General features: G+C 45.3%; 1 protein-coding gene across 1 annotated transcript in view; it reads right to left on the reverse strand.

Moving 5' to 3' along the window:
* Positions 1–24,693, reverse strand: part of LOC139567524 (protein kinase C alpha type) — a 201,614-nt gene that overhangs the window by 108,527 nt on the left and 68,394 nt on the right. The window lies entirely within an intron of this gene.

A 24,693-nucleotide genomic window follows, 5' to 3' on the forward strand; every position in this document is an offset into this window, starting at 1 on the left:
ATTGCCCCCGAAGGACATTGATGTTGAACAGCTAACCCAATGTCTGTCTACCCCCAAGGTTGCTTCCTCCCTCTCTCCCTTTCTTAATCCAGCAATCCATCCATCCAATCAAATTAAACCCATCCATCCACCCAGTCATCCATCCATCCACCCAGTCATCCATCCATCCACCCAGTCATCCATCCATCCACCCAGTCATCCATCCATCCATCCACCCAGTCATCCATCCATCCATCCACCCAGTCATCCATCCATCCATCCACCCAGTCATCCATCCATCCATCCACCCAGTCATCCATCCATCCATCCACCCAGTCATCCATCCATCCATCCACCCAGTCATCCATCCACCCAGTCATCCACCCACTCCTTCACCCACTCCTTCACCCACTCCTTCACCCACTCCTTCATCCACTCCTTCATCCACACACCATCTCTCAAATCCTCTCCAATGAAACCTGGGCAGCTCCCCAGGGCACTGTGACCCACTGGGTCAGATTACATGGGTAATCATTTCACACGGTGTCAACAGGAATACTAAGGTCATCCAGTCATGAAATAGGAGCTCAGAGTGAACACAAAATCTCACCTTAAAGAAGGTTTGAATAGTAAATACACTGTCCGTTTTGGGCCCTCTGGCCAACCTTCACAGGAACAAACAGGCATCAACACACACACACACCCCTGCTGTGAGCAGGAACAAGCCCCAGGTTTGGTAAGGTAGGGGGTGCAGTCTCTTTGGCATAGGACGGAGTGTGCTGCTGATCGTTGTGCGCGTGGCTCTGCAGGTGGTCCGTACTGTCAGACAGAGCGAGAGCAGGAGGGGAAAGAGGGATGAGAGGAGGGGGAGTAGAGACAGAAACAGAGGGGACGAGGGCTAAAGATAGCTCCCTCTGCTACAGCTTCTGGGCTCTGATTATACACACACACACACACACACACACACACACACACACACACACACACTACGCACGCACACCGCCTCAGGCTGCCTGCCATTGGGTAAATTACAGTTAGCTTTTAGTACAGCAGCACCACAGGGAGATGCAGGATACCAAATCTTTACTATCCAACATGTAATTCCCTACAGGGAGAATCTATCCCTCTTTGTCAGGGCACAGTGAGACCGTCTCTTTTGTAGTCGTGGTAACTGGTGCGAGTAGAAAGAGGGCGAGAGAGGCTATTTTTCTGCTGTAGTGGCTCAAACACATCATCCTGCTTCCACACACAGGAAGCAGGGGGGGGGGGGGGGTCATCTGCCCCTGGTTCACACACCCCTCTGCTGCAACACTGTCTAATAGCAGGACTCTCAAAACAGACTTTGCATGAGATAACAGGGACATGGGGTCCCACAAGACTCTTCCAGGTTCCAAAGGGTCACCCCGTCGTATCTAGAGCTCTGGAGGGTCACAACACCAGACGACCCCCTCAGGGTGCATCGTTCGTCACCATGCTTCCCTCCCAGTTCCTTTCTCCCGTCTCCCCATCTCTCACACCTTAGTGTGAGGTGACATTTGGTGGCGGCGGTCTGGGAGCCCCTCCCCGCGAAGAAGTCACTTCCTCCCGCCTGTCCGCCCAGGGCGACATCCATCGCGGCTCCCCGCCGTCATGTCACAACCACAACACAACAATGCCACTTCCTGACAGGGGTAATTATACAGCACAGATAGACAGAGAGAGTAGAGGTGATGAGGGAGGGAGGGAAAGGGAAAAAGAAGAGAGGAAGAGTGTGCGAGAAAGAGAAAGGGGGAGCAAGATGAAGGGCAGGGAGGGAAATCAAGGGGGAGATGAGAAACGGTGAGAGAGAGAGAAAGATGGAGAGAGAGAGAGAGAGAGAGAGAGAGAGGTAGAAAGAGAGAGAGCGAGAGCGATGATGTTCCTGTCAGTGAAGCAGTGTCATTTCAGATACGTTTCATTAGAAAGCGAGTCTTAAGGCAGGATCCACTGTAATTTCATCTCGACAGTGAAGTGAAGCAATGCCAGTCAGTGTCAGCAGATGATTATATTCACAGCTCAAACATTAGCATACTTCATTTGTTTCAGTCAATCCCTTCTCTTCCATTTAAAACACGCACTAGCTAGGCTAGGAGCGAGTTTCATCCACAGACAAGGCTTCAATTGAGATGCTAACAATGGGTGTGGAATTTAGTATGGCGCAAACCTGACCTTTCTCATGTCAATGGTGCTAGCTTAGCAGCTAGCTGCATGTGGGTCACCAGAGCCCGCTAACCCTCAACCCACACCCTCGCTCCCCTGCCAGGCCTGGAGCTTCGGGGTGCTAACGGTGAGGAGGATGGTAGGGATCCATCCACGGGAACAAAACAGTGCTATCGTTTATCTCGAGGTGAGCGTGAAGCTTAATGTTTTATTTTTTTCGCAAATCACCGCCGTTCCTTCCCGCTGGCCTTTTTATTCCCTAAGCTGCAAAGCGATGAAAGGGAGGTTCGCTAACACACAAGGGTGTTCCTTACCTGCATTTTAAATGACTAAAGAAATACACATCAGGTGGCTAACAACGTGCTGGAGATACACATAGCCATTTTAAGAATCAATTTGATCATATACGTGATTGGATTTTAATATTGTAATAATAGTTTGATAATCAAATGACCTTATGGAGCTCAGTGGGAGAGCTATTGGGCTCCCAAACGGAGAGCCAGGTACACTACGCTGAAGCACTCAAAATGGCTGCTTGCCACATCTACACATACATCACTGGTAATGAGACACCAAGGAGAGAAGCTACTAGCACAGTGCTTACTAGACAGAGTTCTCTCCATATTCTGGAGTAGTGTGTGGAAACCGTTGTACCCTAAAATGGTAACCCCACCCCCATGCATTCACCCCTACCCCAAGCTACCACGTCCCCCAGAATCTGTAGAGATGACACACAACGTTCATATTGACGAGGTCACAAACTATGATCCGACATAACAGTACAAGTCTTCCGTATGATGTAACACAATACATTCTTTATACGGACTAACCCCTTGACGTACAATCGTGGAACATACTGTACCTGCAAAACTGACCTGGAAAAGCAGAGAAAAGTCAGACTCGATAACGTTTCTGGGCTTTTTCAGGTCTGCTTTTGCGTAAAGTTGCTCCCCTCTATGTCGACTAGTCACACAAAGTCAGGGCTTTTCATTATAGATCTGGGAGAGAGAGTATGTGTTGTGCTCCGGTGAGAGTGCTGATGGCACCCACCGTGCTGCGCCCGCGCCCCAAGCCTAAAAGACAGCTCCCTAATGAGGCCTCCCTGCTGGGCGGATGTGCCCCCATCAACCACCCGCTGGGGCTGTGACCCACTTCACATTCGTATAAACACACACACAAACACATTTACTGCTGCTCTTTAATTACTTGTTACTTTTATTTCTTAGGTATTTTTCTTAAACCTGCATTGTTGGTTAAGGGCTTGTAAGTAAGCATTTCACTGTAAGGTCTACACCTGTTGTATTCGGCACATGTGACAAATAAAATGTGATTTGATTCGACACACACACACACACACACACAGAACCTTGATAACTCACAGGCCAAGGCCAAGGAAGTTTTGCTCATAGTCAGTACAGTGTGTAGGGTTACGTCACCACTCACTGTGTGATGATGTGCCCCGACTAAGAGATACGCAAGGGAGCAGAGAAGGAAAAGGCTCCTTCTATACTACGTAGGTCAAAAATAACGTGTGGTACTGAAAGGAAGGGCATTGACATGCAAGTTGTTTGTGACGCACAAAGATTGGTTAAAAAGCTCATTTGAATTGAATAGTGGTGTAACGAATCTCAGTTGACGGATCACCCCCCCCCCCCCACGGTTCGGCACGCATGTGAACCGCAGATCAATTGCAAAGTTTAACCATCATAGTGTGAAATACAGTTTTTACAGCCGCCGTTACTTTTTAAAGTAATAATTCCCTAAATCTCGATGCAGAGAAAAGATAAAGACAAGACAGATTTAGCCTGAAGGTTGATTAGATTTTTTTTTTTTTATGCAGTTGTGTGTACTGTTCACGTGAACGGGGCATGTTGAATCGCAACGAATCAATCCTGGATGCTCGCGTTGCAAAAAGCAAAGAAGAAAAAAGAGCAGTGACAGCCATGGCTGGCGGAGGAGCTGAAGACCTGGAATAGCCTCCCGCTTCATTTAAGTCTCATGTATGGAAGAATTTGGGTTCCCTGTCAAATACGATGACGAGAAGAAGGGTGGTGGACATCACCGTTACGGTGTGTAGGCATTGTGCCACAAGAAAGCCGTATGATCATGGAAATACGTCGAGCATGGCCACACATTTAAAGTGTCATCACCCTGGTGTGTCAGTGGCGGGAGCCAACTCAGCCAAGAGACAACAAGTTCTCACCGCGGCATTTACGCCCTTTTGCTGCAGAATCAGACCGGACTAAAGCCATCACCAAATCTATTGGGATGTTTATCGCTGCAGACCTGAGGCCATAATCTGTTGTGGAAAACAGAGGGTTTAAAAATATGGTGAAAGTGCTTAAGCCACGCTAGGAAATCCCCTGGCGCCCCCACTTCAGTATGAAGATCGCGCCAGATCTTTATTAACAGGAAAATATCAAAATTGTCGACGAATTATCCAAGGCATCCGCTGTTGCCCTCACCACATGCGGTTGGCCCTCCGGGGCAACGGAAAGCTACGTGACTGTGACTGCTCACTGCACCACAGAGTAGTGGGAGATGTGAAGTTCGGTGCTACAGACACTCCCCCTCTATGAGAGTCACACAGGCACACATCTGGCACAGGTACTGCTAGGAGCAGTAGCAGAGTGGAAGCTAGAGAGTATCCCAATCACCACAGATAACGCCAAGTAAGTGCAGTGATAAGAGGCTGGACTGGGGCCACAGATAGCATGCTTTGCACATGTGATCAATTTAGCATCCCAAAGGGGAATCTCAGTGAACCAGACGGACCGTCCTCCTCGGGAGGATCAGGAAGGTGGGTTTCCTTTTTTCCACCGAAGCACAACAGCCGCTCATGTGCTTAAGACCAAGCAAGAAATGTTACAGCTACCAACCCACAAGCTCATACACCATGTCACAACAAGATGGAACTCCACTGATGACATGTTGGAGCGGTATCCTGAACAGCTGTATACTCTGCACTGACAGACAAGACCCTGAAAATAAATAAAAAGACACCGTCACCTTGTCTGATGATGACGTGAAAGTGGCAGGAGGAGGTCCTCCAGGTGCTCAAACCCCTCAAAACGGTTACAACCCTATTGAGCAGTGAAACTGCTCCGTCTGACGGGCGGCTTCGAGGTCATGGAAGGACTGGTAGTCTGTCATGCCTGTCTCGCCGGCTCTGGAAGCGAGAGCTCCGTTCACCGCAACCTTTCCATTCCACTGAGGTAGCAACAACAAAATATATATATATTTTAAAAAAAATGGAAAAGTTATTGGCTCAGAGATTCATTTGCAAAACAGGTTGCTAAACAGTTAACCCTAAACTGAATAAATGGCCTTTGAGACAGGCCATATTCAGGTATTTAATAATTAAGGCCTAGAAAGTGTTTAACGGCCGAGTCCCACCAGAGTCTCTCTCTAAACTTAAGTAATTAATAGTGACACTGGCGCTAAGGCCCTCTCTTATTTTTCGGTAGTTTAGCGCAAAGGCTCAGTGTGATTCTCTGTGAAAGTTAAGTTAGTCTGAGAAATAAGAACACACTGTGTCTGAAGCCTAATTTAGAGTTTTGGGAGTACCGTTTTTGGCCTAAGAGTCTTTGTTCTTCCTTAATAGAGCAAACAACTGGAGAGGAAGGCCAAGAAAACAGAAGCCCTGAAGTGGGGAGACCTAATAGTGTGAGTGAGTGAGTGAGTGAGTGAGTGAGTGAGTGAGTGAGAGTGAGTGATTATTACAAGTAAGACAAACACTCAACAAACACTCAGACAAATGAACTACTGTGACTGGCATCACCTTCTTACTAAAGGAACACATTAACTAGCGCCTTGGGATGATGATGACTGGTCTTAAACTGGAGTGGCAAAGTGAGTCGTCAACTGCGTCGTCAACTGCGTCAACACATACACAAATGAAGGGAAATGCCAACTACGCAACTCCACAGAGAAGGAAGGTTTCTTTGTTTGCTCATTGCTTTGATAGAGGCAATCCAAGGCTATTCAAAATAACGCAAGAATTACTTGACTATAATGTAATGACAAGGCAGTAACAAGGCAGTCAACAAATAAACTGGTGCCCGTTTCCAACCTATCCAATCAACAGCCATCGACGGCCCTAAAACTAAGACCCCCTCTCTCTCGTCCACCTAACCTGGAATAGGCAGATGTTGCTCCTAACCACTGATACAGGGTCAGATGTTATTTAACTTCCTAACAAATTAAGGCTAGGACTGGGAATAGGGTTATCCTAGATCAGTAGTGACGTAGAGGCCGCTTCTACCCCGAGCAGTTGGTGTAGTTGGGGAATTCAGATCTTGCTCCTCAAGTGCAACATTCGCTTTAATGTCAAAACCATCCATTTAGGCCACGGAATGGAGCTCTCCATTGCCAGACTCCCCCCTCTTGCCCCTCCTCCTCTTTCACCCCTGGAATTCATAGGCCTGATGCTGCAAGAACTATGTCTCGGGTCACTGTCCAAGAAAAAGAGCAAAGGGGATAACAATTACTTTGTGAAAAGTGAAAAACAGACAGTTCATTGCATCTATGAATAACCTGGTGCCGCAGATGGGTGGGCTTGAAAGTAAATATTTGACGGTGGCTCAAACAGACTAAATTAAATGGGTTTAAGTTACAATAGAGAGAGAGAGAGAGAGAGTCTGGAAAGCTAAGTTAGACAAAGGAAGATAAGCGGGATGAGAGAGAGAGAGAGAGAGAGAAAGTCTGAAAAGTTAGACAGGGGAAAAAATTAATTAAAGAGAGAGTGGAGCGAGAGAGAAGGAGATAGAGAGAGTATGTCTGAAAAGATAAGTAAGAAAGGGGAAGAGGGAGAAATTAAAGAGAGGGAGAGGGGGCAGAAAGAGAGGGATGGGGCAAACAGAGAGTGAAAGAGATGAGTAAAACCGTGTCAGGACAGTTGCCGTTGACGTACAGAGTGGAAAAAGTAATGACCTGAGGAAAGAGCAAGATAAATAGGTTGGACACAGATATCTGGGTTGCAAATAGCTACAACGAGTCATTGTGAGAAATGGTCGCTTAAAATATGCTTCGTCACTGAGCCAATTTCAGGTCTGCAGAGCGCAAACGTGTGTGTTTACTGGTAACACTGAGGCTGTACCTGCTTTAATTCACTGTTTTAACAGTGGGCTCCCGAGTTGCGCAGGGGTCAAAGGTACTGCATCTCAGTGCAAGAGGCATCACTACAGTCCCTGGTTCGAATCCAGGCTGTATCACATCTGGCCGTGATTGGGAGTCCCATAGGGCAGGGCACAATTGGCCCAGCGTCGCCCGGATTTGGCCGTCATTGTAAATAAGAATTTGTTCTTAACCGACTTGCCAAGTTAGAAAATAAAATAAAATAAAAAAGTGGCTAAGTAAGCTACTGTGGCTATGTGATCATAATGAAGGCCTACCATCAAAAACAAATGGAGAAAATGCATCATCACATTTTAACATGGAAATAGCTGTTCTATCATTCAGCCTACAGTACCAGCCAACGTGTGGTGTTCAATGTATACCTGCATTCCATGAGACTTTGAAAAGACATGCAGGGCTTGACATGAACCTGTTGATCCATTTTATGTCCTTCAGACAAGGTGGTGACTGAAAATGTTTGTGTGTTGTTTGATGCAAGAAACCATTTTACAAAATAAAATGTATCATTATTCCCATACCAGTATTACAGAGAATCAGACAAATTATGCTACCCTCTGCCTATTGGCTACTTCACTTATTCAAGCATGTCTCAAAATACAACAACACTGCCCCTTTAAAACCTAAAAAAAACAGCTCTTTACCTGACTTGCTTTTCAAATATGCAATCACTCCCCCATTGCAGACTACAAATGATCTCTAACTGGACTAATAACTCACTAACTAGCAGAGGATATGAACAACATGTGCACAAATGGCTACATGCAGCTCTCTCTTCGATCTCAAAACAAGTGCATAATAATCGCGACCGCTCATGCTGTAAAACAGTCCAGTTCAAAGTGAATGGCACAAATCCATATGGCAATGGTCTATTTGCAAATAGGCCTACTGTAGCTCTGATTGGTTATGGCACACTGGTCTGTGTAGAGTATGGGTCTGAGTTGTGCCTGTCAATGCAATAGAATCCATTCCGATGCACTCTGCCTTTAACAACATCTCTTGCATAGTTAGTTTTGCATACTTAGTCTTGTATAGTTTGTTTTGTTTCGGTATGTTGCATTGAAAGTGTCTAATATTGAGTTGATTCGATCACTACTCCCACAGTAAAGGGAAACGTTGACAGTGTTAACTAACGGGGAAAACTCTAGAAAGTTGAGTGAGGTTCAATCTCGTGTTTCTCTGCACAGGCTGATATTTCTCCTGCGTGGCAGTCCCGGAGGAAGATTGGTCATGAGCCTTTGAAGCGTTTTTTACAGTATGACTCGGGTTCTCCCTCACTGTCCTTTTTTCTTCCTCTGTTTCACATTTTGCAATCTCTTTATCCCCCTCTCCCTCCATTTCTCCCACTCTATAGAATTTTGCTCTCTCTCATCTCTCTATCTGTCCCTGCCATCACTATCCCTCTCATCTCTCTATCCCTCACTGTCATCATTATCCCTCTCTCTATCCCTCACTGCCATCATTATCCATCTCTCTATCCCTCACTGCCATCATTATTCATCTCTCTATCCCTCACTGCCATCATTATCCTCTCTCTATCCCTCACTGCCATCATTATCCATCTCTCTATCCCTCACTGCCATCATTATCCCGCTCTCATCTCTCTATCCCTCACTGCCATCATTATCCCTCTCTCTCATCTCTCTATCCCTCACTGCCATCATTATCCCTCTCATCTCTTTCTCTCATCTCTCTATCCCTCACTGCCATCATTAGCCCTCTCTCTCATCTCTCTATCCCTCACTGCCATGATTATCCCTCTCATCTCTCTACCCCTCACTGACATCATTATACCTCTCTCATCTCTCTACCCCTCACTGCCATCCTTATCCCTCTCTCATCTCTCCATCCCTCACTGCCATCACTATCCCTCTCTCATCTCTCTATCCCTCACTGCCATCATTATCCCCCGCTCTCATCTATCCCTCACTGCCAAACCTACATCATTATCCCCCTCTCTCTCTCTCTATCCTCCTGTCTCGCTCTCTTTCTCTCTTCCTCCATCCCTCTTATCTGTCTCTCTCATGTTGGACGGCTGTAAGATGTGTTAGTTGAAGAGCGTTGATTTTGGTTGAGGAGCGCTGATTACCCGTCGAAGCGCGGGCAGCAAAAACCCAGCCCTATCTATCTCTCGACCACACATATGCTTACAGGCATCGCGTCGCTGCTTCACCGCAGCTCTGATCATTACAATTATTTTATCATTAAATCACAAAGCCCCACCCCGTTCCATTCTGCTCTAAAGTGTAGGCTCGCAAAACAAAACATCTGAGGCATTGGCTTTTGCCAAACACTGACATGGATTGAGGTGCAACAAAGATTGGCATTAAAACATACGCACAGGCTAGGCCCAATCAGTTACAGCTCATGGAAACAAAGACCAATCATCATCATCAGTCAACAGAGTCACGTTGTAGCAGTTTGTAGCAGTTTCAGACTGATTTCCTTCACGGTCATCTTATCTAACCGTCTTTTAGAAGAGGGCACCAGCATCTCTCCAGTGTTTTCATTCTGGGCCAAGAGCCATTCCAGCATTCCCTCTGCAAGTCATTATCCGAGTCCCAAATGGCACCCTATTCCCTATGGAGTGCACTACTTTTGGCCAGAGCCCTATGGGCCCTGGTCACAACTAGTGCACTATATATACAGGAAACAGGGTGCCATTTGGAACACCTCCATTAGTAATACCTGTGAAGCTCTGGGAGAAGGCCCGCTAGAGTCGCCAGCAGCCACTCAGCGGAAAAAAAACTTCTGGAGTGGAGACGACGGTGGAATTTTGGGCTGGAGGGGTCTAGAGCTAGGGGGTTGGAGGGGGTGAGCAGTGGGAGGAATTCTCGTAAGCTGCGGCCCCTCCTTATGAGGATACAGTAACCCCCGGGGGGTAGGGAAAACCAGAGCCAAATATTTCCAGAGTTAGGCCAACTTTTTGAATTATTGTTACAGTGTTGACACCCTTGATTTAAAAAAATGACTGTAGGAAATAAATAATTAAAATACTGCGGGGGAAATTGTTATTTTATAGTAATACAATTGCTCTGAGAAAGAGATTTTGTTTAACAAGTCATAAAAATAAAAATAAATTTAAAAAAGGTTGATTTACACCCCTAAAGATTCAAATAAATAAAGGCCTTACTTGACTGACTGACATGAGAAAGATACGTGCATGTTGGCACCCGAAAATGAATTGTTTCCCGATCACGGATAATTACAAAAATACTATGTTCATAATAGTATCCCAAAAATTGCCCATTTCCATTACGATACTCGTTTTACCTGACTACTCGGCACACCCCTAACGTATTGTGTAATTTTGGAGGTCATTTCATTGTAAATTAGAATAGAATATTCTTCTAAACACTGCTACCATGATTGCGGATAATCCTGAATGAATCGTGAATAATGATGAGAAAGTTACAGAGGGTCACAGATCATACCCCGAAGGCATGCTAACCTCCCCCTGTTATTGTTAATGGTGAGAGTTTAGAATGTCTTGGGGGTATGATCTTTGACCCTTTGTAACTTTCTCACTCCCCATCTTATGGAGCATACAATATAGCTGAATATTGGAATTATTTATTTTATACACAGTCATTATTACTCATCTTTATCAAGGGTGTAAATCATTTCAGACCACACTGTACATAGAATTGTTAAAAAATTCCCCATGTAAAGTTCATGGCAGAGCTAACATGGCCGCCGTAGAATGTTGAAGTGTCACGTAAACGCATCATAATGCAGAAACTGCTTAGACCCAACTCTCTAAATACATGGCTCTGGGGAAAACCAGTTGGCCCCGAGAGCCTGCCAGACGCAGCCGAGAAAGATGAGTCTCAGACGCTCTGGTCGAGCTCTGGGGGGGCAGAGAGAGAGAGAGAGGGAGGGGCAGAGAGAGAGAGAGGGGGGGGGGGGCAGAGAGAGAGCGCGAGTGTGAGAAAAGAAACAGGTTGAACTGAAAGCTAGACGATGCGAAGAAACCAGGGAGAAAAAGGTCATAGGTCTGGATGCCGTCTAGCACTGACCTGCGTAGCGCAACGCATCCTGTCATCTCTTTCTCTCTGCAGCTTCTGAACTGCTGCGCTCTCTGAAGAGTGTGTTTTGCCATGGGTGGTGTACTACACCATCTGGTGCAGGTGATGAGGTTAGAGACCAGGGTTTCTGCTCTGAGGTGTGAGAAGTCCCTGGTACAGTGTGGACCCCAGGAAGAGTAGCTGCTGCCTTGGTAGCAGCTAATGGGGATCCATAATAAAATACCAATACTTAAGAGGACTTCAGTGTCTTATGTTGATTCAAAAAGTGATTTATTTATGACACTTTTACTTTCATCCATAGAAGTGAATTACTTTAGTTGAACTCTATTTTATTCAGCCCTGGCCTAAATACGAACCTCAGCCAGCTAGATCTGGACCGGGGGGGGTTTATGGAAGAGTCTGATTAGGCGACAGATTGTGTGACTACAATGAGGTTATGACAACACAGCTCCCTAGGGTGGGTTATGAATGAGACCACCCCCCCGGGTGACAGAGCCTAGTTGGTGCACGTGGTAACAAAACCAAAAAAACACTGGGCATCGCTCACTGCTGCCATGTGGGCACAGCATGGGCATGACGCTGGCACTGTCCAGGCGACACACTTTCCCCGGCTGAGCATGAGGCTCTGACCTAAGGATGGAAGGAAGGATGGAAGGAAGGAGGAGGGGGGCTTGATGTCATATCTTGCATAACGTCTATTGCCCCCCCCCCCTTTCCTTCTCTTCTCCTTTTTATGTTATTCTCTCTTTCTCTCTACGCCTTCTACCCGTGTTTCTCCAAGGTTGGCCTTCAGCAAAGTAAAGAGAAAGTGAGAGATGAGCTCAGAGCACTTTCCATCCATTATGGGGATAAAAACAAAAATGTGCCGCTTCAGCCACGGTTGATCAGAGCACGGGCCTGCTCTTCCAGCAATGTTCAATTATGATGCCCAAGAAAGTGTGGGTAGGTTCAAAAGTCCCAGCGGAGCCCCACCGTATGTGTGTGTGTGTGTATGCATGCGTAAACAAGTGTGTGTGATCAGTGGGAAACAAGACACGAGCCAGCACAGGGGAAAAAACCCAACCTGCTTTAAAAAGGTCTGCAGCGCCGCTGACACCTCCAGGAACCAGACGCCCTAGCTGACAGAACACAAGGGGGATACGCTTCATGCCAGCAGACCCATTCATAGCCCCTTCCCTCAGGGGGTGTTCCATCAGGAAGTGCTTCACGGTGTAACCTTGCATCCGCAGACCTCACCAAAGCTCCAGAAACCAAGGCTGTGTCCCAAGTGACACCCTATTCCCTATATGGTGCACTACTTTTGACCAAAAGTAGTGCACTACGGAATAAGGTGCTGTTTGGGACGCAGACCCAAATGTTCTCTCAGACAGGCATGTCACAGGACATTAGAGACGGACTCAAGGTCCATTAGTGCTCATTAGGAGTTGGAGGAGCTGTTGGTAAACAGAACCTAGGAGACCTTCCCTTCAACCAAGTCCTGCTCCGGTGCTGCCGCCACGCTCTTCGAGCTCACAGCTAAACAGAGAGAGGAGTGATACTGCATTACAGAGTTCAAAAGGGTCATTTTGGCTGTGTGTCTGTGTGTGTGTGTGTGTGCGTATATTTGCTTGCTAAAGTGAATGTGTGCGAGTGTGTGTTTTTGTCTCGTCCCAGAGCTAATCTGCCCCATTACCGCCGGGGTCTTACTGCTCTGATGCACTAAGGGGGTAACCAGGCAGTACAGGCCAGCCAGAGCCCACATACATTAGCCACATCCTCAAGATCCGCCCAAACCTCACTGTGAGAGAGAAATTGTGTGAGTGTGCATCTGTGCACACGTCAGTGTTCAGCTTGTGTGTGTGTGTGTGAGTGAGTAAGTGAGCTTCTGTGCACGTCAGTGTTGAGCTTGTGAGTGAGGAGGACACATCTCACTAGTCTAGAGTGGCTTCCTCTCCATCTGAGCCCAGAGAATAGGTGAAGTTTATCTGGTATATTTTCACCAGAAATACAAATGTGCAGATGAAGGAAATAAGATGAGGTAAGGAAGTCAAGTAAGGCTGTTGAGATGTACCCAGCTATGTACTTTAAGGGAAAGACATTTTATGCAGTGGTTCTCTTCGTATAGGTGCATGTCGGGAGCGAATGACCCCAATCAGAGACAAGTTCTCAAGCACCTTTGATTTGATCTATTGACAGACAGGGAAGGGATTATACACAAATACAGTGCGTTCGGAAAGTATTCAGACCCCTTGACTTTTTCCACATTTTGTTATGTCACAGGCTTATTCTAAAATGGATTTAAAAAATAATACATCAATTTCCACACAATATCGCATAATGACAAAGCGAGTACAGATTTAGATTTTTTTGCAAATGTTTTCTAAATAAAAAAACAGAAATACCTTATTTACATAAGTATTCAGACCCTTTGCTAAGAGACTCGAAATTGAGCTCAGGTGCATCCTATTTCCATTGATCATCCTTGAGATGTTTCTACAACTTGATTGGAGTTCACTTGTGGTAAATTCAGTTGATTGGACATGATTTGGAAAGACACACGCCTGTCTATATAAGGTCCCACAGTTGACAGTGCATGTCAGAGCAAAAACCAAGCCATGAGGTCGAAGGAATTGTCCGTAGAGCTCCGAGACAGGATTACGTAGAGGCACAGATCTGGGGAAGGGTACCAAAACATGTCTGCAGCATTGAAAATCCCCAAGAACACAGTGGCCTCCATCATTCTTAAATGGAAGAAGTTTGGAACCACCAAGACTCTTCCTAGAGCTTGGTGGTTCCAAACTGGGCAATCGGGGGAGAAGGGCCTTGGTCAGGGAGGTGACCATGAACCCGATGATCACTCTGACAGAGCTCCTCTGTGGAGATGGGAGAACTTTCCAGAAGGACAACCATCTCTGCACCACTCCACCAATCAGGCCTTTATGGTAGAGTGGCCAGACAGAAGCCACTCCTCAGTAAAAAGGCACATTGGAGTTTGCCAAAACGCACCTAAAGAACTCTCCGACCATGAGATCAAGATTCTCTGGTCTGATGAAACCAGATTGAACTCTTTGGCGGGAATGCCAAGTGTCACGTCTGGAGGAAACCTGGCACCATCCCTACGGTGAAGCATGGTGGTAGCAGCATCATGCTGTGGGGATGCTTTCAGCGGCAAGGACTGGGAGATTAGTCAGGATCGAGGGAAAGATGAATGGAGCAAAGTACAGAGAGATCCTTGATGAAAATCTGCCCCAGAACACTAAGGACCTGAGACTGGGGGCGAAGGTTCACCTTACAACAGGACAACGACCCTAAGCACACAGCCAAGACATTTCAGGAGTGGCTTTGGGACAAGACTCTGAATGTCCTTTAGCAGCCCAGCCAGAGCCCAGACTTGAACCCGATCGAACATCTCTGGACAGACCTGAAAATAGCTGTGTAGCGATGCTCCCCATCCAACCTGACAGAGCATGAGAGGATCGTACTATACTGAAACATGTGCTGCCAGACTCATCGACAGGCATTACGTGAAGTGGCCCTTTCACCAGCAAAGCAAAAACATTCTAAATATTTAAGTAGACGACAACATGTTCACTAGGTCTGGTTGCATTTCATTATTTGTAATGAACCCTGTTTAGCCCTTGCATATAGTTGGAGAGATAGTTTTGAGGCATACTTGAATGCAGGGCCAAAGTCCATAATAAACATTTACAAGACAGAATAAACACTGTTGTTTTTACCCCTTGTCCCCTGGCTTAAAGGGGCCAAGGGAACACCACACACACCCTCGTCTCTTCACCATACACCTCTTCTTACTTATAATAATAATGTAATGTATTCAACTGAAATGTGTCTTCCGCATTTAACTCAACCCCTCTGAATCAGAGAGGTGCAGTGGGCTATCTTAAATCGACATCCACGTCTTCGGCGCCCGGGGAGCAGTGGATTAACTGCCTTGCTCAGGGGCAGAACGAAAGATTGTTACCTTGTCAGCTCGGCGATTCGATCCAGCATCCTTCCGGTTACTGGCCCAATGATCTAACCACTAACATACTATTTAGCAGACACTTATCCAAAGCGACTTACAGTCATGCGTTCATTTTTGTTTAAAACCTCTCTTGGGTACATGAGACGTTAGTGTCCCACCTCTTTCAACAGCCAGTGAAACTGCTGGGCGCCAAATTCGAATACAGAAATACTCATTATAAATATTCCGAAAACAAAACATATTTTACATAGGTTTAAAGATGAACTTCTTGTGAATCCAACCACGGTGTCAGATTTTTAAAATGCTTTACGGCGAAAGCATACCTTACGATTATTTGAGAACATAGCCCAGCAGACAAATCATTACAAACAGTAACCAGTAGAAGAGTTACACAAGTCAGAAATAGAGATAAAATTAATCCCTTACCTTTGATGATCTTCATATGGTTGCACTCAGCAGACATTCATTTACTCAATAAATGTTCCTTTTGTTCGATAAAGTCTCTTTATATCCAAAAACCTCCGTTTTGTTCGCGCGTTTTCTTCAGTAATCCACAGGCTCAAACGCAGTCAAAACAGGCAGACAAAAAATCCAAATTGTATCCGTAAAGTTCATAGAAACATGTCAAATGATGTTTCTATTCAATCCTCAGGTTGATTTTAGCCTAAATAATCCATAATATTTCAATCGGACAATAACGTCGTCAATTTAAAAGGTAAACAAGAAAGGCACTCTCTCAGTCGCGCGCATGAAAAAGCTCTGTGACACTTTAGGGTCCACTCATTCAGACTGCTCTTACTTCCTCATTTTTCAGAATACAAGCCTGAAACAATTTCTAAAGACTGTTGACATCTAGTGGAAGGCATAGGAACTGCAATTTGAGTCCTAAGTCAATGGATACTGTAATGGCATTGAATAGAAAACTACAAAACCCCCCAAAAAACTAATTCCTGAATGGATTTTTCTCAGGTTTTTGCCTGCCAAATCTGTTATGTTATACTCACAGACACTATTTTAACAGTTTTGGAAACTTTAGTGTTTTCTATCCAAATCTACCAGTTATATGCATATCATATCTTCTGGGCCCGAGAAGCAGGCAGTTTAATTTAGGCATGCTTTTCATGCAAAATTCCGAATGCTGCCCCCTACCCTAGAGAAGTTAATGTATGGGCGGTGCCGGGTATCGAACCCGCTATGCTGGCGTTGCAAGCACCATGCTCTACCAGCAAAAGCTTATTTTTTTATTTTCTCTTCTCATTTTATTCTCTTATTCTCTTCTCACCTGACTGGTCAGTCGTTGGATGTGTGCAGGTTTTTGGATTCAACTATTCAAGGGCTTTGTGATTGGGTGACAGAGTGTGTTAGTGCTGGGCTGGAATAAAATCCTGCCCTGTGGGTCTCTAGGACCAGTGATTGAAGAACAACTTCTGTCAGGTTGAGGGGCGCATTGTGCTTAATGCAAATAATACGCATATATACAGTACACCACAATATAGAAGATTCATTTCATACTTCTGCTACAGGCTTTGCACGATTCAGTCTTGTTCCAGTAAAACTGTTAGAGTAGGAATGAGTTGTGCTTTTATGACTTCATATTTCACTCTCACGAAGTGAAGGAAAATGTATGACTAAACAGCCACGATTGTTTCCGTACACAACATATAAAAGCCTGTGGAAATATTTACATTTGACATCTTAGTCATTTGAAAATGTATAAAAGGAAATATGGGGAAGCTAGTTTGAATGGGCCTGATACAGCTGATAAAATTAATAATAGTATAATTTACAGGTGCTATGTAAGTTTGTCAGTAGAGGAGATGCTGGATCATCAGCCAGTACAAACACAAACTCAGTTGATCCACATCCAGCCTCAGCCAGTACTAACACAGACCCAGTACAGCCGGCTTCAGCAAATACTAACACAGACCCAGTACAGCCGGCTTCAGCAAATACTAACACAGACCCAGTACAGCCGGCTTCAGCAAATACTAACACAGACCCAGTACAGCCGGCTTCAGCAAATACTAACACAGACCCAGTACTGGCAGCTTCAGCAAGTACTAACACAGACCCAGTACAGCCGGCTTCAGCAAATAATAACACAAACCCAGTACAGCCGGCTTCAGCAAATACTAACACAGACCCAGTACAGCCGGTTTCAGCAAATACTAACACAGACCCAGTACTGGCAGCTTCAGCAAATACTAACACAGACCCAGTACAGCCGGCTTCAGCAAATACTAACACAGACCCAGTACTGGCAGCTTCAGCAAGTACTAACACAGACCCAGTACAGCTGGCTTCAGCAAATACTAACACAGACCCAGTACTGGCAGCTTCAACAAGTACTAACACAGACCCAGAACAGCTGTCTTCAGCAAGTACTAACACAGACCCAGGTGAAGTACAGGCAGCCTCAGCCAGTAATAGCACAACCAGAGGTGTACAGCCAGCATCAGATACAAGCAGCTCAGACCCTAAGAGAACAGTTTCTGCTCCACCAAATGACCCAGCAGATTGGCCCCCAGTCTAAACAGACTTCATGAGGACTGAGTTAGTGAGCAGAGGTCCATTCAAACCAGGACTGGATTTTTCTTACCCTAAAGACAAGTCTAGAAGAGGCTTATTACAGACACAGCTGTCAAATGGGGAAAAGATTAGCAGGAGCTGGCTTTCATACTCAATCAAAAACAACACTGTGTATTGTTTTTCCTGTAAGCTCTTTTCTACAAAAGACTACAAAATAATAAAGGAAGGCGTGAATGACTGGTCAAATATCAACGCCATTCTGAAACACCATGAGGGTAGTCCTGAACACACACACAATGTGATTAAGTAGAGAGAACTTGATCTGCGCCTAAGTCGGGGACAGACTCTTGGCCAGACACAAATGACAATTTGGGAGGCTGAAAGAAAGAGATAGCGGGATGTCCTTACACGTTTAATAAGTATCACTCAGTCTCTGGCTGAAAGAAACCTAGCATTCATGGGTTCATCAGACAAACTCTTCCAACCAGATAATGGAAACTTCCTAAAAGAGGTTGAATTACGGGCAAAATTTGACCCCGTTATGGAAAATCATCTCAGCAAAATTAAAGATGGAAGAGACACATGCTCATTACCTTGGGAAGCGCACACAGAATGAGCTGATACAGATTGTGAGTGACAAGACTCTGGAAGCAAGCGACTCAAAGTACTTCTCCATTATCTTGGACTGTACACCTGACATTAGTCACCAGGAGCAAATGGCCATTATTCTGAGAAGCGTGGTTTTAAAGGGAAAGCCAGAGATCAAGGAGCACTTCCTCGGCTTTGTGAATGTTGAGGTTACAACAGGCTTGAATCTGTCCACTGTCATCTTAGATAAGCTGAACGAGTTGAAGATTCCATTTGAAGATTGCAGAGGGCAAGCTTATGACAATGGGGCCAACATGAGGGGCAAGCACCAAGGAGTACAAGCCAGACTGCTCAATAAAAATCGCAGAGGCGTGGGTCCTACCGCTTCTTGATTTGATGTGTCGTATGGTGTGAGATACCGACAATGGCAAACAAGGTGAACAAGCTCCTCCAATCCGCCTCGATGCAGTTGTATATCGCAGTGAATTTAATCTCAAATGAAAAGGGCTCCCTCAGTACCGTACATACCGGGAAACTCTGAGGCCCAGACAACAGCCAAAAGCATTTGTGAAGAAATGAATGTGGAGGCTGTTCTGAAAGAGAAGAGACTGAGAATCAGCAAGAGGCATTTCAGCTACGAGGCTCCTGATGAACCAGTGACTGAGGCACTGAAAAACCTTGAAGTCAACTACTTCAACATTGTGGTCGAGTCTGCTGTGACATCCATGGATGAGAGATTTGAAACACTCAACCAGGTGAAAACCAAATATGGAGTGCTGCTGAACTTCAGCACTGCCTCTCAGATGTCCAGTGAATCTTTAAAGGCTCACTGCATGGAAGTTGAAAACACTAACCTTCAGAGATGACTGTGACATCAGTGGAATGGATCTGACACACGAGACTCAGAATGTACCTGATCTGCCATCAGATAAGATGACTGCCTTTGAGCTGCTTTCCTTTCTCTGTGAGAACAACCTGGAGGAACTCTGTCCTAACCTTTGGATAGCCCTAAGAATTGCAGTCACCCTACCAGTAGCATCGTCAGAGAGGAGGTTTACACAGCTGTATAGGTTTTATTTGACTATTTTGAGACATATAGCTGCAGCCATAACCAATAGGATTATGTTTACATTGTATAGACAAAGCTAATTGTTTAATATTGTGAGGACTGGACTAATTACCAGGCAGCAGAGCCAAAGCTCAGTGCTATATTTTATTATTTTATATTTTCTACAATTTCTTGTTTATGTTAATATTCACTTATCTTAAGATTCTACAGACAATATTTGATTCTGTTTTATATAAGTCTACTTATTCTTAGACCGACAGATGGAGCAAACTGTTTTAAAGGAGGGAGGATTGTAGTGGGAGCACTGGGGTGTCAGGTGTGACTGTGGCAATGGCAAATGGTTTACATGGCTCACGGGTCAGGTAGGAGGGCCCCTTAGCAGAATTCTGCTTAGGGCCCCAGGGAGGTCAGGACCGGCTCTGAGTGAGAAAATAAGCATTATCGCAATAACATTGTTTTGAAAGTATTCACATTCACAAGTAATCTATTAACAACATTGTACATACAGGAATTGATAACCAGATCACTCCATATATACATGCATATAACAACTATGATGACTGATATGAGGTTATATTCCCACCACATCAGCAGATGGTAGTAATGAGTAATATCTCATGTTCATTCAACGTCTCGCTTTCATTTAGTGCCGTTTGATCAAGTAGCCTGCATGACAGTGGATCATAATAATTAGCTCTGTGTGGTACGAGGAACCTCATTAGCCACACAGACTCAATGATCTGACACCATTCATTTGTGTGGGAGGGACAAGAGGCATTCAGCCTCGCATCCTGTGCATTGAGGCATTGGTGGTGTCCAAAAGGGCAACCTATTTCCTAAGTAGTGCATTACTTTTGAACAGAGCCCCTGGTCAAAAGCAGTGCACTATACAGGGAATAGGGTGCCATTTGGGAAGCAGATATAATAAAAAATGATTCAAACACGAGGCTCATTAAAGCAACCTCATTAACAACATGTATTAAGCTTGTTGACCCCCCCCCACAAACTTCCTCAGCCACACTGAATTAATGGGGCTGCTGTAGTCTAGTTAGCCTGGGTCTCAATCATGAATGTAATTCTATGTGACAGTTATCAGAAGCTCCAGCGGAGCAGCGCAGGCCCCGATGACTGTGCTGAGAGAGAGAAAGAAATAAATGAGAGAAAGAAAGAGAGAAGAGGGGGAGACAGTGTGTGTGTGTGTGTGTGTGTGTGTGTGTGTGTGTGTGTGTGTGAGAGAGAGAGAGAGAGAGAGAGATGAGAGCGGAGAAAGAGGAGAGAGAAAGAGAGATGAGAGAGCGGAGAAAGAAGAGAGAAAGAGAGGAGAGAGAGGGAGAGAGGAGAAAGAAAGAGATGAGAGAGAGGGAGAGAGGAGAAAGAAAGATATGAGAGAGAGGGAGAGAGGAGAAAGAAAGAGATGAGAGAGCGGAGAAAGAAGAGAGAAAAAGAGGAGAGAGAGGGAGAGAGGAGAAAGAAAGAAAGAAAGAAAGAAAGAGGAAAGAAAGAGAGAAGAGAAGAGAGAAAGAGAGGAGAGAAAGTCAGCGCGGGAGAGAGAAAGAGAAAGGGAGGAGAGAGAGGTCATGGGTTTTCATTTGGCTAAAGGACCAGGGACAGCAGCACCCTCCGCTCCGCTGTACATGTCAACACTAAAGAAACGAGACAAAAAGCGGGTGCTAAGCACAAAAATGTCGTTTTGAATTTCCAGCACTCGGTGTGTGAGCCACATTCTCTTCGGAACGTCTGACACAGAGTGGAGGCTGCTGAGGGGAGGATGGAATGGCATGGCATCATGGAATGGCATCAAACATATGGAAACCATGTGTTTGTTGTATTTGATACCATTCCATCTAATTCCGCTCCAGCCATTACCACAAGCCCGTCTTTCCCAATTAAGGTGCCACCAACCTCCTGTGGTCTGGCATGCAAGCGCAGGGCCATGTGCTACTGAGAGCACACGCTGGTATTCGACTCCGTTGGGGGCGAGGGGTGAAAAGGAGGAGAGGGGGGTTGGAGTATGCCAGAGACGGGTATGATTACATCATAGAGACATGGGCGGCTAGCAGGCTACATTTACCGTCAGGCATGCGGCAGGGCCTACTCAGGCTCCTGGGTTCATATACTGGGGAGGTAGGAAGGATGGGTCCTTCATGACAGCCACTTGCTCTCTCAGGCAGCATCCCCAATGACAACCTATTCCCTATATAGTGCACTGTTGAGACCAAGACTCGATGGCTGCGTTTACACAGGCATACCCAATTCAGATTTCCCCCCCCCCCCCCCACTAATTGCTCGTTCGACCAATCACATCAGATATGTTCACATCTGATCGGTCAAAATAACAATTAGTGAAAAAAAAGATCAGAATTGGTCTGCCTGAGTAAACACAGCCTATGTATTACCCCGAGTAGTACACCATGTAAGGAATAGGGTGTCATTAGGATTGCAGACATCTGTGCTTCATCTCCATGGCCCTGTCGGGGGACCAGGAAGTCCATGCATTATTAATAGTGATGGGGAAAAAATTGATACAGTTACATATCGGGATGTTATTTCTGCCGATATAGCGTATCGCTTTGACAATATTGCAATGTTATTTTTGTGCTAGTTGGCTGTACCTGAACCAAAACTCCACTATTTTCCCTTCATACTTTGTTATCAATTAGGGAACCAATTGTATTTCCATGACTGATCATATCTATTTCATTCATGGCTCTCTCTCGTCTCTCTGCGGCAGACATATGGTGAGCAATATGTTTGGAACATCGAATAAAATCACAGTCTCGAATCGCAATACATATAGAATCGTGAGAATCGCAATACATATCATATCGCCAAATAAGTATCGTGATATCATATTGTTAGGTTCCTGGCAATTCCCAGCCCTAATTATTAACCAAGCTTGTTCTGGAAAACACTACACATACTAGCCAAGCCTGTCAGCAACAAAGAGCAGAGTGGCCAATTGAAAGCATTTTGAAGCAGTTAACTGCACTAATCTAGCTAATTAACCCTCAATGTGCCTCCGGGAAAATATAGCCCTATAGCTCAAGTGGAAAGGGTGGTATTTGGAGATTGGTTGACGCGAGTGCAACAGTTTTTCATTAGAACTTTACAGTACACTTTGCTTAAGGAACCTATTCTTCAGTATGTTTGCTTTTCCATATTGCTGAAGTGCCCTAAGTTAGACATAGTCAGGGCTATGGTCCCAAATGGCACCCTATTCCCTATATAGTGCACTAAATGGGCCCATTTAGTGCACTAAATGCGTATCCCATGTGGAATGGGCTAAATGATCAAGATGTGGGCATTTCGCGAGGCTAACGTTGGCTCGCGGCGGTCATTATGGCTACATTAGCAGACTCAAAAGAACAACGCACACTTTTTGTTCGGATGCATTCTGTAAGCCCATGAGGAACAGTGCTTTTCTTACATTATGTAACTCAACCATCTGTTACTGTAATGCTGAGAAATGTGGCCACAGATGACTGATTTGCTAATAACATATCGGATAGGATGCCCTAGATCTGAAGTCACTATGTTCTTCACAAGTTTAAGTCTGGGGGTTGGTAAGCTGGTCCTAGATCTGTGCCTAATGACAACTTCTGCCCTAATAAATCCATAAAGTTGGATTACTATAATTGACATGAACATATATTTGGAATGCTGACAAAATGGGGAGTTACCTGCTGCCCTTATCATTATAACCCCTCCGAGCCCCACTAGCGAAGAAAATCCCTTAGCACAGGGGTGTCAAACTCATTCCATGGACGACCTAGCGCAGGGTCTCCCGAGCTTGGTTCTTGGGATCCAATAGAGGTGCATGTTTTGTTTTTTGCCCTAGCACTCCACAGCTGATTCAAATAATCAACTGATCATCAAGCTTTGATCATCTGAATCAGCTGTGTTACACTATGCCCAAACCAGACGCCATCGTGTGCAAAATAATTTTGTCCAAATGCGATCATGACACGCAGGTTGAAATATCAAAAAAAACTCTGTACCAATTATATTCATTTGGGGACAGGTCGAAAAGCATTAAACATTTATGGAAATTTAGCTTGCTGTTGCTAACTAATTTGTCCTGGGATATAAACATTGTGTTGTTATTTTACCTGAAATGCACAAGGACCTCTACTCCGACAATGAATCCACACATAAAACGGTCAACCGAATCGTTTCTAGTCATCGCTCCTCCTTCCAGGCTTCTTTTTCTTCTTTGGACTTTATATGGCTTTTGGCAACTAACTTTCATAATAAGGTGCATTACCACAACCGACCTCAGTTCATCTTTCAATCACCCCCGTGGGCATATGTTCCTAAAAATCAACGAGGAGATGGCACGTGGGTATATGTTCCTAAAAATCAATGAGGAGATGGCACGTGGGTATATGCTTCTAAAAACTAATGAGGAGATGGGAGAGGCAGGACTTGCATCGCGTTCTGTGTCACAAATAGAATCAACTTCTATTTTAGCGCCTGGCAACGTAGACGCTCGTTGGCGCGCGCGAGCAGCTTGGGTGCAATGATTGAATAACATGTATGTGTACATTTATTTAGCACTGCTCACACACGCCACGCGACCGGTGTGGTCAGCACGTTAGGGCAAAACCCAAAACATGCACCCCTTGGGTTCCCGAGGACCGAGTTTGGGAGACGCTGGCCTAGTGTCTGCTGCTTTTTGTTTTTGCCTTTTAATTAAGACCTAGACAACCAAGTGAGGGGAGTTCCTTACTAATTAGTGGCCTTAAGTCATCAATCAAGTACTACTTTCTTTAGAGCATGTGTGTCAGCCGCGGGGCGTTCTATTAAAGGCAGCGGACGGTTGAGGAGCTTGAATGACACATCTCCCGTTACGGGACCACCCGGAGAACGCCATGAGAGGGAGAAAGAAGTTGAGTCCCAAATGGCATCACATTGCCTATATAGTGCACTCTTGGACCAGGGCTCTGGTCAAAACTAGTGCACTCTATAGGGAATAGGATGTGTTTTGGGATGCAAACAGTCAGAGCTGTGCTGCTAGGCCAGGCTAGTGTACCTTCACACCTAACGTGCTAGGAAGCCACACTCCCACAGAGGAAAGTACTAGGAGTCACTCTTCATCCACTGCTATGGAATCGAAGTGGTGATCCAAGTAAGATTTATTCAGGAGAGATTTATGCACTAAATAATTCAACATAGATGCTGAAAGTTAATGTAATACATTTTCATGTGATGTCAAGAGTGCCAAG

This window comes from Salvelinus alpinus, chromosome 2 (genome assembly GCF_045679555.1).
Source record: "Salvelinus alpinus chromosome 2, SLU_Salpinus.1, whole genome shotgun sequence".
NCBI classification, from domain to species: domain Eukaryota; kingdom Metazoa; phylum Chordata; class Actinopteri; order Salmoniformes; family Salmonidae; genus Salvelinus; species Salvelinus alpinus.